The sequence below is a fragment of the Lepidochelys olivacea genome (genome assembly GCF_965140295.1).
Source record: "Lepidochelys olivacea isolate rLepOli2 genome assembly, chromosome: 5".
In the NCBI taxonomy this organism is placed as follows: Eukaryota; Metazoa; Chordata; order Testudines; family Cheloniidae; genus Lepidochelys; species Lepidochelys olivacea.
The window spans coordinates 94,307,937-94,323,511 of record NC_140415.1 but is presented as its reverse complement, the minus strand read 5'-3'; the positions used below and the strand labels follow the sequence as shown (position 1 = coordinate 94,323,511).

General features: G+C 41.7%; 1 long non-coding RNA gene across 1 annotated transcript; it reads right to left on the bottom strand.

Moving 5' to 3' along the window:
• Positions 1–4,356: 4,356 nt before the first annotated feature.
• On the bottom strand, positions 4,357–13,688 carry LOC311520316. The gene is made up of 3 exons (XR_014711553.1): positions 13,494–13,688; positions 12,666–12,785; positions 4,357–6,333 (listed from the first exon to the last, which is right to left on the bottom strand). It is a non-coding gene; the product is annotated as an uncharacterized lncRNA (long non-coding RNA).
• Positions 13,689–15,575: the final 1,887 nt, after the last annotated feature.

Genomic DNA, 15,575 nt, shown 5'->3' with positions numbered 1-15,575 from the left:
GTATTATTGCCCAGGCAACAGGGAACCAATTACTCTGTCAGAATCTTAGGTGCTGAAGCTTTAAAGCTTCACAGGCCTCAGCTCAACCAAACACATTTTAGCCAGGAAAAAAAAAAAGAGGGCGGCGGGGGCATGGAGGAAGCGGTAAGTGAAATATTTTCTCCCATGTTGTAAAACTGCATTTACATTCCAGGCTTCTCAGTCCTCTTTTTTTTCCTCTCTAATGCAAGCATCACATGCCATGTTATGCTTCTGTGTAGCCTAGATTAAGACTGTTATCATAGCCTAATAGAGCTCAGACTGGGTAGAAGGGACAGAAGGGGGAAAGAGACTCATTATTTTTAGATGGCTTCACTTTTCCCATAGGGTTCCTATAGATCCTACTTAGCAGCAACTCATTCTAACACTGATTAAGTGGGAAATGCACAGAATCTCAAAAGGTCAAACCTATAATCAGCCACCCTAAGGGATTGACATGGAAAACTTCTTAATCCAAGTTGGATTTATTGCACTCTTATAACAAGGTACAGTAGGTGATGTAACGCACGGGGGAAAAAAAATGATAAAGGCTCGCCTTAAAGAAATTCCTATGGCAGACTCCTTTTTATGGCAACCCACCTTACCTTGAACTTTTTGTCAAGATTAGCAATTATTTCCAGAGTTTATTTTGTTTTGATATGTTGTTGGTTTGTTCTCCTGTTGCTGTGTGATGTTTTTGTGCATAATGAATCAGGCCATAAATTAAACTGAAGATCATTATTGGCTGAAATTTTGTGTAATAATAATTTGAAATGTGTATTTTATTTATTTCCATATGTGACTCTACTTAAAGGAACTCATCTATTACTCTGCATGCTTTTGATGTTATCTTTAAAAAAACAGTACAATGAATCCAGCACCAAATCCCCAGAAAAACACCACCCAACACAACAGAATAGAAGGGACTTTCCCCCCAAACATTTGTCTCCCAAAAATATATATATGTCACATCAAGCTCCAAAAGTGCTGTCCAGACCCCTCAGGCCAGCAGTCACGCACTATTTTGGGCTAAAGGCATCTTGGTTGAATTGGTATATTGTATTTTTGATGTGTGTTAAAGTAGAAGCATTACAAAAGGTAGGGGGAAAAACATTCTGAATATACTAGGGTCACTTTGAAAAAAGTATCTTGTTTTTAAAAGGCAAATTTTATGGAAGTGCGGGTAGACATCCATGCGAAATACAATGCATTTGCAAACCAGGGCAAGGATTCTGACTATAATTCTGTATATAATGCATTCAGGTATGTTCATGCAATTTACATTTTACATTTATTTTTAATTTTTAATTTAAAAATTTCATTCTGAAAGTTCATCTGCCCCTGCTGCACAACCTTCACCAACCACCGTATTCTTTGTTTGTAGCATCACAATTTGTCACTGTCGAAATTATCATGATACCACAAAGTATAAGGAATAAGGAACCTAGGAAGATGATCTGCTATGAAATAAAGATCTCATTTTAGTCTAATTTTCCTTCTAAAGAAAGGAAAAAAGGCAATAACAGAAAATCAAGACACAGAAGCAATATATATTCTCAATATATGCTTTCTCGAAGCTTTCTCTGCAGCATCAGCTGCTTTTTAAAACTTGTATGTTTTCTGCAGTTTGTTTAGTAGGGCTGAAGTTTATCACAAGGCTCTATACAGGAGTAAACTGTCATAGAATCACTACCTTCAGTGTTATGATCATTTACACCTGCTGAATATGTGACCCTATGTGCCTGTAAATATCCGAAGAGGTTTTCTACATGTTGGTAGTCCATCACTGATGAAGATAATGATATTGTCACAGTTCTCATCTATGGCTACACATATGACTCCGAAGTCCGAACCCTGATGCACAGAGTCAGCCATACTGAGGGCATGGGAAGTCTATATTTATGATGTTTGATGCTGCAGCTCTGTGGTACCTTTCACATGCAGCCTGTAGATGAATTTGTCGATCCTTCTCCAATCTGTTACATGCTGATCTTGTCAGAGACCACCAGTGAATCCTATTCTGAGCCATTTGCTCAAATTCTTTGGGATTGATGCCAGCCCACCAGAGACTGCTCTTCAGATTATCTTTGAAGTGTTTATATGGATGACCCTTCTTTCTTTTGCCTTGACTCAGCTGCCCATACAAGATCTGTTTTGGGAGACAGTGGTCTTACATTCTGATGACATGTCCAGTCCACCTAAGTTGTGCTCTCAGCAACATTTCCTCAATACTCGTTGTGTTTGCTCTTTCAAAGACCTTAATATTGGTCACACTTTCCTGCCAGACAATGCTCTTTACTGAGCGGAGGGAGCGCATGTGAAATTGCTCAAGCTGTTTAATGTGATGTCTATAAAGAGTCCACATCTCAGATCCATACAGAAGAGATGTTAGAACCACTGCACTATAGATTTTCAATTTGGTGGAAAGACTAAAGTTGTGTTTGTTAAGGACTTTTGTTCGGTGTTGGCCAAGGGCCTGGCTGGCTTTAGTAATTCTGGAGGAAATTTCCTTACCAAGGGAACCACTACTTGAAATAGTACTGACCAAATACTTGAACTGATCCACATTTTTCAGCTGTGTGAAAAATGAGACAGGGAAAGCGGGTTTTTTACACAAAGTTAACTGTGTAAGGAAATCTGAACATGAAAATTCAGGCAACATCTGAGTGAAACTCAGACTTCTTCAAATGTAGGACAGACAACACTGTTGAAATGAAAGGGAAAGTATGGGAGAAGAGCTGTGTTTCATGGTTTCACGCTGCAAATGAGTTTGATTTAGGGTGCAGTGAACTTGGCATAAGACTGATGTGTGATAGATAAACGACATGCCATACTGAAGTTTGTAGCAGTCTAGGCTATGTCTACACTAGACCCCTTACAGCAGCACAGCTGTACTGCTGCAGCTGTGCCACTGTAAGGTCTGCCTGTGTGGCCACTCTATGCTGACAGGAGAGAGCTCTCCTATCAGCATAATTAAACCACCCCCAACGAGCATCTCCCACCGACATAGCGCTTTCCACACCGGCACTTCTGTCAGAGTAGCTTATATTGATCAGGGGCGTGTTTTTTCACACCTCTCATTGACAAAAGTTTCACCAACAAAAAACGTTAATGTAGACATTGCCTTAGAGTGTTTACCTTAGGGTAAAATGAAAAGGAGGACTTGTGGCACCTTAGAGACTAACCAATTTATTTGAGCATAAGCTTTCGTGAGCTACAGCTCACTTCATCGGATGCATCTGGTGAAGTGAGCTGTAGCTCACGAAAGCTTATGCTCAAATAAATTTGTTAGTCTCTAAGGTGCCACAAGTCCTCCTTTTCTTTTTGCGAATACAGACTAACACGGCTGCTACTCTGAAACCTACCTTAGGGTAGACCTTCGGAGCTCAGGGAGTCTTAAAGCTTGCTGGGTCACATTTTTACATTAAAATGAGCGTAAATTATATTTACACTTACTCCAAAACCTCTTTCCAGCACTCATGTGGTATAAAATGACTTTAGTGTAAATAAGAGTTTGGCCCAAGATTCAAGGCAGGATTTGGTCATATAAGCATCTGATCTTTTGGGGCCTGATTTCCATTTACACTGAAGCCCTGAAACACCACCCTGGCAGTACAAAGGGACCTTAAAATGAGAGTAAATGTAATTACACAATTACAGTTTAGTATAAATTACATTTACACCCACTTTATGGTCTCTTTACACTACTTCAGTGTAAATGAAAATTAGGTCCTTGAGATCAAGCTGTAAAAGATGCCAATCTCCAAATTTTTTGAGGAGCCTGGTAAACTTGGAAAAAGAAAAGGAGTACTTGTGGCACCTTAGAGACTAACCAATTTATTTGAGCATAAGCTTTTGTGAGCTACAGCTCACTTCATCGGATGCATACTGTGGAAAGTACAGAAGATCTTGGATCACTCTCTCCCACTCTCTAATTAAAATGAACTTTCTTAAATGGTGAATTTCTTCAGTTCATCCTAATCCATAGATGTCTTCACCGAGATTATGCACAGAAAAGGTCTCTGAGGCCCTGCCAGTACTATGCCTTAATCAAGTGAAGATAGCAACAGATGAAGAGTAATCTGAATCTTTTCGCACATTTCAAATATCTGAAATGCTTTAGCCATGTCCAGCTCTTGTTTTGCATTTCAAAGCGCTGGCGGCATCTTCCCCTGAAAACAGCCAGCTATTTCAGCAAATTCCAGCTGAACACCATTCCTGGGGCAGCATAGATGCCAGCAGCACCTAAATAAAGCATAATGCTGTTAGCTTCTACTTAAGTGATTAAACTGAAAATAAACGTATGAAGCACGCACAGAGAAGCAAGAGATTGTGAGACACATGTTGATAGATATCAATCACCCAGGAGTACAGCAAGGGTAACATAAGGGAATGCTGACACTGTCCAAAGAAAGGTGACTTGGGGGTAAGTGGTCACATTTGAAACCACACTAGATATAGAAACGTACATGGAGCAGTAGCCAAGTGATCTCAAAAACAAAACCAATGCAGAAATTTAGACCTCCCTGTGATGCTATGTATAAGAAAGGTGACCATTTATATCACTGTTCTTACCGCTGTTACACAATTTCCATAAGTCTTGTACAAATTATGTCATGTAAAGTATCGATTGAAAAGTTATGATTTGCTAAGTATGATTATCCCATTTATATGCATGTATCATCTTTGTATCTGATGTTACAAATATTAGCATACACGTATTTTATTCCTAGGTGACACTCCCAAATAGATTTAGATCAGGACTATCCAGCTACGTGTTGATGGCCCACTAAGGACACTTGGCTCTCACACTGGGCCATTGAAGAAACTCATCCTGCCCAGTAGGTTTTCCGGCGGATGCCTCTGACAGCAAGGCGCCAATGGCCACCCCCTGTGATTCAGCAAAACAGGTAGGGGCATATGATATGCTCATGTGACCCTGGATTCCATCTTGGGCCAGTAACTTTCCATACACAGGGGCTATGGGCTTAGTTTGGGACAGTAAATTTCCATGCACATGGCAGAGGATAAAAAGAGACCTGAGACATCTCCATTTTGCCTCTTTTCTGCTCCGAGTTCTCTGGACTGTGGATTTACAACTACAAGGAGTATCTTGAACTATGGACTGAGGCCCTTCCAATCTTTTGGAAGCTACCAGAGAGACTTTATCAAACCAGCAGTCAATTCCATCACTTCTATCATTTCTATGCATATGATCTATTAATCATTAATAACACTCTTTTCTTTCATTACTAAAATCTTTATTTAGTTTACTAAGGATTGGCTGACAGCGTGATATTGGGTAAGATCTGAGATACATATTGATCTGGGAGTAAGCCTCTGATCATGTGGGATACGTAGAACCTCACATATGGTGAACTGTTTTTCAGTAACCTGTCACTATATTAGACCTGTTTGTCTGGATGGGAGCCAAGAGATGGAATGCTGAAAGGGGACGGTGTTTGGCTTCTTGTTAACCAGAGTGGTGCTACAGAAGCTCTTTTGTTACTGGCTTGATTAATCTAATTGTAGAGTAAGCCACCAGTTTTGGGGGAGTGTGGCATTCACAGTGTGTTCTGTCCTAGGCACACGATCACACTCCCATCAGGAAAGAACTCTTTTTGCTGTGTACCTCAAACAGGCTAAGGTTAGGGATGGAATGGAAGGCGAGGCACCTGATTTGCTGTAACCTTCTGCCAGGTGCCAATGGAAGCAAAAATGCCTGGGTTCAATCTGTCTAGGGGTCCATTTCTAAAATAAAAAGAATTATGGCTCACCATCCCCGACACACACACACAGAGCCATATTCCTATTTTTGCCTCTCAGAAATTAAAATATAACCTCTGGTCACTCTTGCCCACTCTCAGGCACTCAGAGTCCTTGGAAACATTTAGGGGAAAAGGAAAAAACAAAAACATTACATACACACAAAACCCACAGTCACTGTATCAGGAGTGTGACCAACTCTACATTTACAAGTATTAATTGCTCAATGTGTTGAGATCCAGAACAAGTAGGCACATAACAGTTCCCACCCATGGATGCAGTTAGAGTCTGTTGTTGTCAAGAAATTTCAGGGGGCGGGTCTCCTCAGCCTGTCTGTTCCAGTCTCGATGATCCCACACTACTGGGTCACGCTCAGATGTGTAGCTACCTGTCCAATTTCATGACAGCGAAAACCAGCACTGCTCCTGGTCTGGTCAGGCCTTCTTGTGCAGTCAGCTCTGCACCACTACTACCCAATACCACCATTCCAGCCTGGTCCAGTCCTGAAGAATCACTCCATGAAGTGTGCAGAATCTCCAGGTGGGGAACCTAGAACAAAACAGATAAGAATCCCTGCTACCTGGAATAGAACTCTTCAGACAGAGCCCTCTATTTTCTCCCTAAATCCCATTTGAACTTGAATCCTGTTCCCAAACCAGAGTCCCCTACCTGCCACTTACTGCAGGGCATATCCTGCACAATTCCCATGTCCCAGCCCAGTAACAATCTATCATTTATACCACCACTGTATAAATTCTAAATAAATTTAGAATTTGGGGGGAGGGATAGCTCAGTGGTTTGAGCATTGGCCTGCTAAATCCAGGGTTGTGAGTTCAATCCTTGAGGGGGGCATTTAGGGATCTGGGGCAAAAATTGGGGATTAGTCCTGCTTTGAGCAGTGGGTTGGACTAGATGACCTCCTGCAGTCCCTTCCAACCCTGATATTCTATGATTCTATGAACAAAGCACCGTATATGGACATGTAAGATTAGAATTCATGTAGATGAGGCTAGTCAGAGCTGACCTTTCCTTCCTCCCCATCCCTTTCCCCTGCCTGCAAGAGGAAGCAGAAGTTCCATTCTTCTAAGCATATACTGCCTTTGAATAACTTCTCTCATCTCTTTCTCCTGATTCATTTGTCTTGCATTTCATCCTGCATAGCTTGCTCCCAACTCAAACTTAACATGGCCAAAGATGATCTCCTTGTCAACTCTCCCAGGCATTCTCTCCATTTTCTGTCTCTGGTGACAGCCCCACCATTCTACCTCTCGGTGAGGTCTGCCTTTACTTATACTGTACGCGCCTTGAGGGAAGGTTTGTGGCTTTATGTGTGTCTATACAGCGCCTAGCACTGGTGGGATGCAGGAGGAGAAATCATGATTGGACAGGACTAATATAAATATAAAATATAATAATAATAATATGCTTCTTTCTCCTCTCATGTTATTTCTTTTCTAGGAATTGAAGGCAGAGATGAAGATTGAAGCTATTGGGGATTTTATTAATATGACAGAATGGATGCACTGAGGTCTCAGTGAGCTTATTTTCGACGTTCTACTAAAAGATGTGAAGGCATGTTTGTCAGGTCACTCTTTTTAATAGAGGAAATGCACACACATTTTCTTTCAAATGTCAAGCATATTGAAACATGGCATAAATTGAAGGCTAGATGGCTGAAACTTAATCCACATAAAATGGAAGTGATGTTGGCAGGGTGGGGCAAACAACTGCATGATGGGGAACAGTATACCAGCCCCCTGGATAAAGTGTGTGCATTTGTTTGTACTGGTTGTTATTAAGTTCCCAATCTTGGTCACATTCCCAGTTGCTCTTAGGTTAGCAGGTAGCAGCAATGTCCACCATCTCTCTCACACCCAGCTCTTGCCACCAGCATCTATGCCTTTGTCATCTCATAATTAGACTATTGCAAAGCACTGTACCTGGGGCTATGCCTCACATCTGTTTTTAAACAGAAGCTAATACAAACTGTGTCTTCTCAGTCGTTAAGCAGCCTATCTCCCTGATAGCCAGTGCTCTCTGATCTGCATTGGCGGCCTATTGGTTGTAGATGATGTTTGAGCTGTTCGTGTTGCCCTATACAGACTTGTTTCTCTCCATTTCCATTTCTAGGATTGGGTCGTGAGATCTAGGACTTTTAATGGGAGGGAAGGAGGGAGGGAGGAAGGGAAGGGGTTTCTACTACCCGGGCTGGTGAGTAGATTTGGATGGTGTTTATAGCTTGTACTTGGAGGTCCTTATTTGAGTCACCATCTGCAGCTTCTACATCCCATCCCACATGGGTTGAACAATGCTGCTGTAGGCAGTGGCAGATTATCCACTGGGCCAATGGACCAGTGGCCCCAGCCAATTGGGGGGTGGGGGGTACGGAAAAATGGGCTCCAATGCACCCCAACCCGCTCTGCCTGGAACTCCAGCCCAGTGTTCTGCTCATCTGTTTTGTTTCAGGATGAAAAGTCATAAAACAGTGATCCCAATCTTCTGTTCATGTTGATGAATATAAGGTTCGTGGTTAATAAAACATTGACCACCCATGATTTGATAAAGGATGACAACCCAGCCTGTGTGCAACATATAGTTAAGATCTGGCTGGATAACAATGACAGGGCTGTTTTGGCACAGCTGTGTGCTTAGTACAGCATGAACTAAAAGGAAACTGAGGGTGAGGGATGTTGTTGTGCTGTTTACATCTGACCTGTAGTACAGGAGGTTTCCTACCCCTCAGTTAAATCTGGTAGAATGTGGTGGTGATGAGCAGAACTCAGTCGAAGTTTCCTGACTCACCATAACATGCACCTGAGCAGATTATACAGAGGAATGTATAGAGAGGGAATTGTCAGGGAGGGATTTGAAAAAAAAAATCCAGGAAGGCAAAAAAACAAAAAACAAAAGAAAAAGCAGAAGCTCTGCAAAACCAGCATCTGAAACCATTCCTATGGGCAAATGCACAGGTGTGTGAGATGACTCTGGAAAAGCAACTGGAAATTCCCTGCAGCCCCAGTATAAATCTCCTTCATTCAGAGGTCACCAGTTAGTGTTTGCAGCTAAGGAGCACCTTGCACTGGCTACTCAGTGTGCTTCTGTTTATATGACAGTTTTTATCCTGATGCTGAGAGAACCCTGTCAGATGAAGTGTAAGCCACATTTACCTGTAAGTGCCCCACACTAGCTTGTGATGTCTAATCTCTTTTATTGATCCTACTAGCTGGTTTCTGGAGCCATTGATTTTCCTTGCTGTCAGTTTGTGGCCTTGACTCCTTAATGTTTATTTAGGCTGGTCTCCATAAATTGCTTCTGGTGCTGAGGGCGAGAAAAGCAGCAGGAGGTCAGGGGAGCATGTATACCTGTCCATAAATATAAATCATAGCTTTTGTTCTTCACTGTTGTTTGTGAACACTGTTTGCTAGGTGCATAAAAAGGAAGTATTCTGCTAAAACATGGAAAACCCATTACTAATTCCCCTGGGTGTGCATTTTATTGGAGTCTAGGTTTTCAATTTTCTGTATCCTAATGGTACCTCTTGTTATCTACTCAAACATGTAATGTTTCTTTTTGTTGAGGGGAGGGGAAGGGGAAAAGAGGCAGAATTGTTTGTTTGCCAGCAGAGAACTGTACTTTTGATAGTGTGTAGGGGGAAGGGGGTTGTTTTGTATTGTTTGTTTTTCTTCCTCCACACACACATTTGTTCATGAAATTTCAGTCTTTGAGGAGAACACTAAGGTACAGCAGCATTGGAATTAAAGACACTTGTGTGAACAACTGAACAGCATCTCTCTCTATGACTACCAAAAGTCTATCCATTTAAAGAAGGAGCACAGACTCCTTGATCAGAAATGGTTTTGCATATTGCACTGACTGTCCTAAGAGCGAGGCAAGTGCTTTTCATCAGCTGCAACGTCACTGACAGGGCTGCCAAAATGGGAAATGGTTACAAGCAGGTGTCTGCTCTAGATATAAATAATTCAAGGGCACATCCTGAAAATTCCAAGGGAAAAAACCCCACAGCTCATTATAACAGTGAGTTGCTAGAATACTATAGCCTTAAATCACTGGAAAATGTTTTGCAACAGCTAAGGGTTTTTTTTTTGTTTTTTTTTTACACTGCAGCAGTAAACATCATAGTCTGTACACGGTGACAAGTAGTTCTCCTGAGGCTAAGAGGACAGTAATCAATAGAGGTGCAGTCTATGCTACTGCTCTGCCTGTTGATGCAGAAACTTTGTGCACACATACAATACCCAGAATAAATCATCAGAAGAAGGAGAAACCTCTTCAAGACAGGTAAAAAAGTACCTTACAGGAATACTTTACTGAAAAGAATATCTGGTTCAGTTTACTCTATTTGATCTCTGCTCGCTTGTATTGGTCACTCACTATTCTAAACTGTGGCAAGTTCAGTTCCTCTTATAGGGAACACAGACAATGTTGGTGGGCCAAATATTTGTCCTAGCTTTCTCTTGATTTTTATAAACGCCATCTACTAATTTAAGTGTTTTCCCCCCCTAAAAGTTAAGAAAGAAAAATACCGCCACCACCATCTCAATACTCAGAAAAAACCTACAGTCATAAATTTGTCTTCAGATTGGACTGGGAGGCAGGAAGGGTGGGTGGATGTGTGTGTGTGTGTGTGTGTGTGTGTGTGGAGGGCGGGAGTAGGGGGGGGATAGCCAGGAAACAGATTAGTTTCAGGATTCCAAAGGATTAATAAAAAAATCTGTAAAAATTTCACTGAAAATATTTTAAATACCTTGAAATTATCTTTTTAAAGGGGCTAACTTATGCCTTTCATGTAATATTCACACAACTTCTGTAGTTGTTCCAAAGCATTTGAAGTGGGAAGTTGCACTGTACTTTATACAACTCAATATATAAGAAACCACATTTTGCAGCCTAATAATATAGATTCTAGCCTATGTAAACTAGAGTGAGGAAAACAATGTTCTGTATAGCACTTAGGGAGTGACTCACACTACAACGGAAAGAAAGAGGTGCAACTATGGAGATCAGCACCATGAGATGTCAACATAGAGTAATCAGAAGAGTGGCAGACTCATGAATACAAGACACCCAAAGAAACAAATGGGTAAATATGTGTGAGAGATGACTGGGGGCTAATAAAGTAGAGCACAAGTAAAGATTACTCACATAAGTAAGGGCTGCATGTTGCCCAGTGTTAACTGAAATATCATACTCTGTAAAAAAAAACACCTTAACTACAGTAGGGGCAACTCAATGAGGCCCTGAACTAATTGTCAATGGGAGTTCTCCCATTATCTTCAGTATGACCAGACTTTAGGAACTGCTGCTGGATAGGGCCTTTAGTCCTTAATCATTAGAAAAAATAGATAGAAGTTAGAGCTGGGCGAAGATCAAATGATTTAGGTGTTTCATTCAGGTGAGCACAGCAAACATTCACTACTTATTGACATGGTTTAAATCTGCAGGTTCAAAGTACCACAAGCTCCCCCATCTCCAGCTGCAGTGAGTGGTGCTTAAATAAATTTCCCTTCATCCCAAGTAAGCCAACCAAGTTTCCCCCATCAGATTTTCCATCACTAGCATGGCCTATTTTTATGTATACTATACAGCTCAATTTAAAAATGCACAATACCTCATTAGCACTGAACCACACAAAATGTTTCTTTAAAGGGTGTGTCAAGGTTCCTCCCCCACTCTGAACTCTAGGGTACAGATGTGGGGACCTGCATGAAAAACCTCCTAAGCTTATCTTTACCAGCTTAGGTCAAAACTTCCCCAAGGTAACAAATATTACCCCCGTTATCCTTGGAATGGCCGCTACCACCACCAAACTAATACTGGTTACTGGGGAAGAGCTGTTTGGACGCGTCCTTCCCCCCAAAATACTTCCCAAAACCTTGCACCCCACTTCCTGGACAAGGTTTGGTAAAAAGCCTCACCAATTTGCCTAGGTGACTACAGACCCAGACCCTTGGATCTTAAGAACAATGAACAATCCTCCCAACACTTGCACTCCCCCTTTCCTGGGAAATGTTGGATAAAAAGCCTCACCAATTTGCATAGGTGACCACAGACCCAAACCCTTGGATCTGAGAACAATGAAAAAGCATTCAGTGTTTTACAAGAAGACTTTTAATAAAAAATAGAAGTAAATAGAAATAAAGAAATCCCCCCTGTAAAATCAGGATGGTATATATCTTACAGGGTAATTAGATTCAAAAACATAGAGAACCCCTCTAGGCAAAACCTTAAGTTACAAAAAAGATACACAGACAGAAATAGTTATTCTATTCAGCACAATTCTTTTCTCAGCCATTTAAAGAAATCATAATCTAACACATACCTAGCTAGATTACTTACTAAAAGTTCTAAGACTCCATTCCTGTTCTGTCCCCGGCCAAGACGACTACAGACAGACACACAAACCCTTTGTTTCTCTCCCTCCTCCCAGCTTTTGAAAGTATCTTGTCTCCTCATTGGTCATTTTGGTCAGGTGCCAGCGAGGTTACCTTTAGCTTCTTAACCCTTTACAGGTGAGAGGAGCTTTCCCCTGGCCAGGAGGGATTTCAAAGGGGTTTACCCTTCCCTTTATATTTATGACAGGGTGTGTGTTTTGTTTTTACTGAAAAATAGGCAGGCTGTTGAACTTTATTTTCTTCTGGAAAGACAAAAAGTGTTTTCCTTCCAAATTTTTTCCATCTGAAGACAGAAGGAAAAATACATTAGAGTTTTCCTTATTTTTCTTCATGACTGATAAAGTACCAGAAATGGCAAGATTGTAATTGGAATAATAATTCATTTACGACTATAAATATCTAAGATACATTTAGCTAGGAGGAAACAGATGACCTAACAAAAGATGAGATCTTGGCAAGTTTACTTACATTGGCCAAACTCTGCCAATTAAATTCCAGCCAGCTGGTTGCTTCTAATCCTCTCTTGTTCAGTCTGTTTCTGTGATACTGTAGGTGTTTTTATGCCACATCCATCCATCACTTGAAACTCTAAACAAAAAACATTCTGGGTGAGAACAGATCACAGATGAAATGTCTGGGGGCTCACTAGACTGGGGAGGAGGCCAATAGCGCTTAGAAAAATGTGAAACTTCATCACACCCCTCTAACTCCCAAGTTAGCAACCATCAAAAAACCTCACTAATTTAAAATAGGAGTCAACCTACTGCCCTAGTAGTTTAGTTAACTGGACATTAGCCAAATGACCCTTTCTTAATCCCAGATTAGATTGTTTCTCACCCACAGTATCAGAGTGGAGGGCAAAGAGAGGTCAAGGAAGAGGACTGAATAGCTATTGGGCTGCCTTTCCTGCTCACATACTGCAGTCAGTTAGTTTGGTTCCTCTACGCACTTTGAAATTGTTTCTTTCTAATGACTGTTCCTTATTTCTTATATTCACTTTGCCTTTTAAAAACTTTGCTTTACTACTTTAACAGCGCTAACATGCAAACCAACTGGCTGTTTTGCTTCCATGGGGAATTCTTTCCTCCTTGTGTGACTAATTCTCTTTTAAATGCGAGATTCTAGCCATCAAGATCAGAGGGGAATCCCATGTCCATATCTGAATCCAGCTTGACATATGCAGAGCTGGTGCAAGGACTGAACAGAATGTCTAAATGAAGCGTACCTGGTTTGATTCCTAACAGGATGTAGGGAGAAACAAAGGGAAAAAATACACAGATAAAAAGAAATAATTGCCTCGTGGATGTTGCACATTTCAGTTTCTGTAATTACATGGGAACTTGATTTGTCACAGTCTCTTTGCATCAATGAGCTGATGGGGAGAGATGGATGTGTGGTCCTGTCAGAGGAAAGAAATTCACTTTGCACACAGCTTTGACTCTGTAAATGGCACTAGGATAACATGACTACAGTCTAATTACTTCTGACAACTTTCAGCACCTTTTAATGCATGAAATTAAACACAAAGTATGGCAGAATGAGGAAAAACTCCAGCCCAATAAACAAGGCTCTGATGATTTATAAACTCAAAATAGGACAACAGTAGGGTGTGGTTCCCAGTAAAAATAAGCACATAGTACTATATCAGTAGTAAGAGTAGCAAATATTTATATTATGGTAATGTGCAAGGGTCCCAGTCAAAATCAGCGCCCTATTGTGCTGGATGCTCTACACAGTGGTTCTCAAACTTTTCTTTTCACGGACCACTTGCAAATTGCTGAGGGTCTTGGAGGACCACTTAATGATATTTCCAAATGTTGTTTGTACCGTTAGCTAACTATTGTAAAGCACTTTGGATAAAAGCGCTATAGTAAAAAACCTCTTAATAATAATGAACTGTTTTTTGTTCTACAAATAAAAGCACACAACTCACATTTTAGTATCAGTAGTCTTATCTTTCAAATGCTATGGATGTGCCCTTTCTCTCCCCACCGTGGCAGCCCCTGGGCTGCGAAGGAGAGGGGGATCTCTCCCTCTCTCCCCTGCCACAGCAGCCCCCAAGCTGGGGCTGTAAAGGACGGGATTCTCTCCCGGCCACAGCAGCCACAGAGCTGAGGCTGGGAAGGAGGGCCGTCTCTCCCCGGAAGCTTCAGCCCAGGGGCTGGGGAAAGTCTCCTCTTTCTCTGGCCACCGCAGCTCTGCACGTCCCAAATTCCCCCCCACTCCTCCTCCCTCCTACCCCCTAGTCCCCCCAAGGCCACCACCTCACCTTACATGTGAGTCTTCTCCAGGGTCCAGGCACCTAATTAATGGAGCCACTAATTCGGTGAGTGTCCCTTCATTCTCTCGTGTGTGGCCACCAGATTCGCATCTTAAAGGGAACTATCCACGGACCACCTGAATGGAGCTTGCGGACCACTGGTGGTCCACGGACCACAGTTTGAGAACCTCTGCTCTACAGAAATAGCGACAACCCCTACCCCTGCAAGCTCATAATATAAAAGACAAAATAGATAAAAAAATAGGGGGCAGGTATATAGCATACAAATAAAATAATATGGTAAAGAATTGTCACAACTTTGTTAGTTACATGCTTTTTGGTTTTCTCCTGGTTTGACTTTTTAACACTGAGGTAGGGAATGAGTAAGGAATGGGAAAGTTCTTGCATGCTGATTTTAATTCCATGAGTGCATCAACACATACTATTTTGCACATCTGTAACACTTTCTAATCAATGAACTTTACAAACATTGGGATGAAACTGAACTTACTTCAGTAACCGTATACAAGGACTTAGACACTACCCAAGCCCCACACGAAAGGACAAATCTCCGTGGTGCAGATTGCCTCATACCTACAGAAAGCCTACCTCTTATTGAGCACACCACTACAGGGCACTCTGTTCAGCTCAGGGGTGGGGGTGGGGGGTGGGGAGAAGGGATTGAGGGAGTGGTAAGGGGGGCTAGGTGGATCCCATCATTTCCACCCTACGAGTAAGGGGACAGCCAAACTCAGCAGCTGTGGAGCAACTCTACAGCCTACAAGAAAATAGGTTTCAGAGTAACAGCCATGTTAGTCTGTATTCACAAAAAGAAAAGGAGTACTTGTGGCACCTTAGAGACTAACCAATTTATTTGAGCATGAGTTTTTGTGAGCTACAGCTTCATTTCTAAGGTGCCACAAGTACTCCTTTTCTTTTTACAAGAAAATAGTTAGCCTCACCAGACTAGCAGGCTGTGTGCCTCAATTCCAGGTGAGACACATGGGCCTCGTGCAGGCTCTCTGCCCTAAAGTCAATGTCCCCCATTACAGCAGGATCTCCTGATTATAAGTTCTATGGCCCAGCTTCTAAGCTACCCTTTCCCTCTGAAGCCCCGT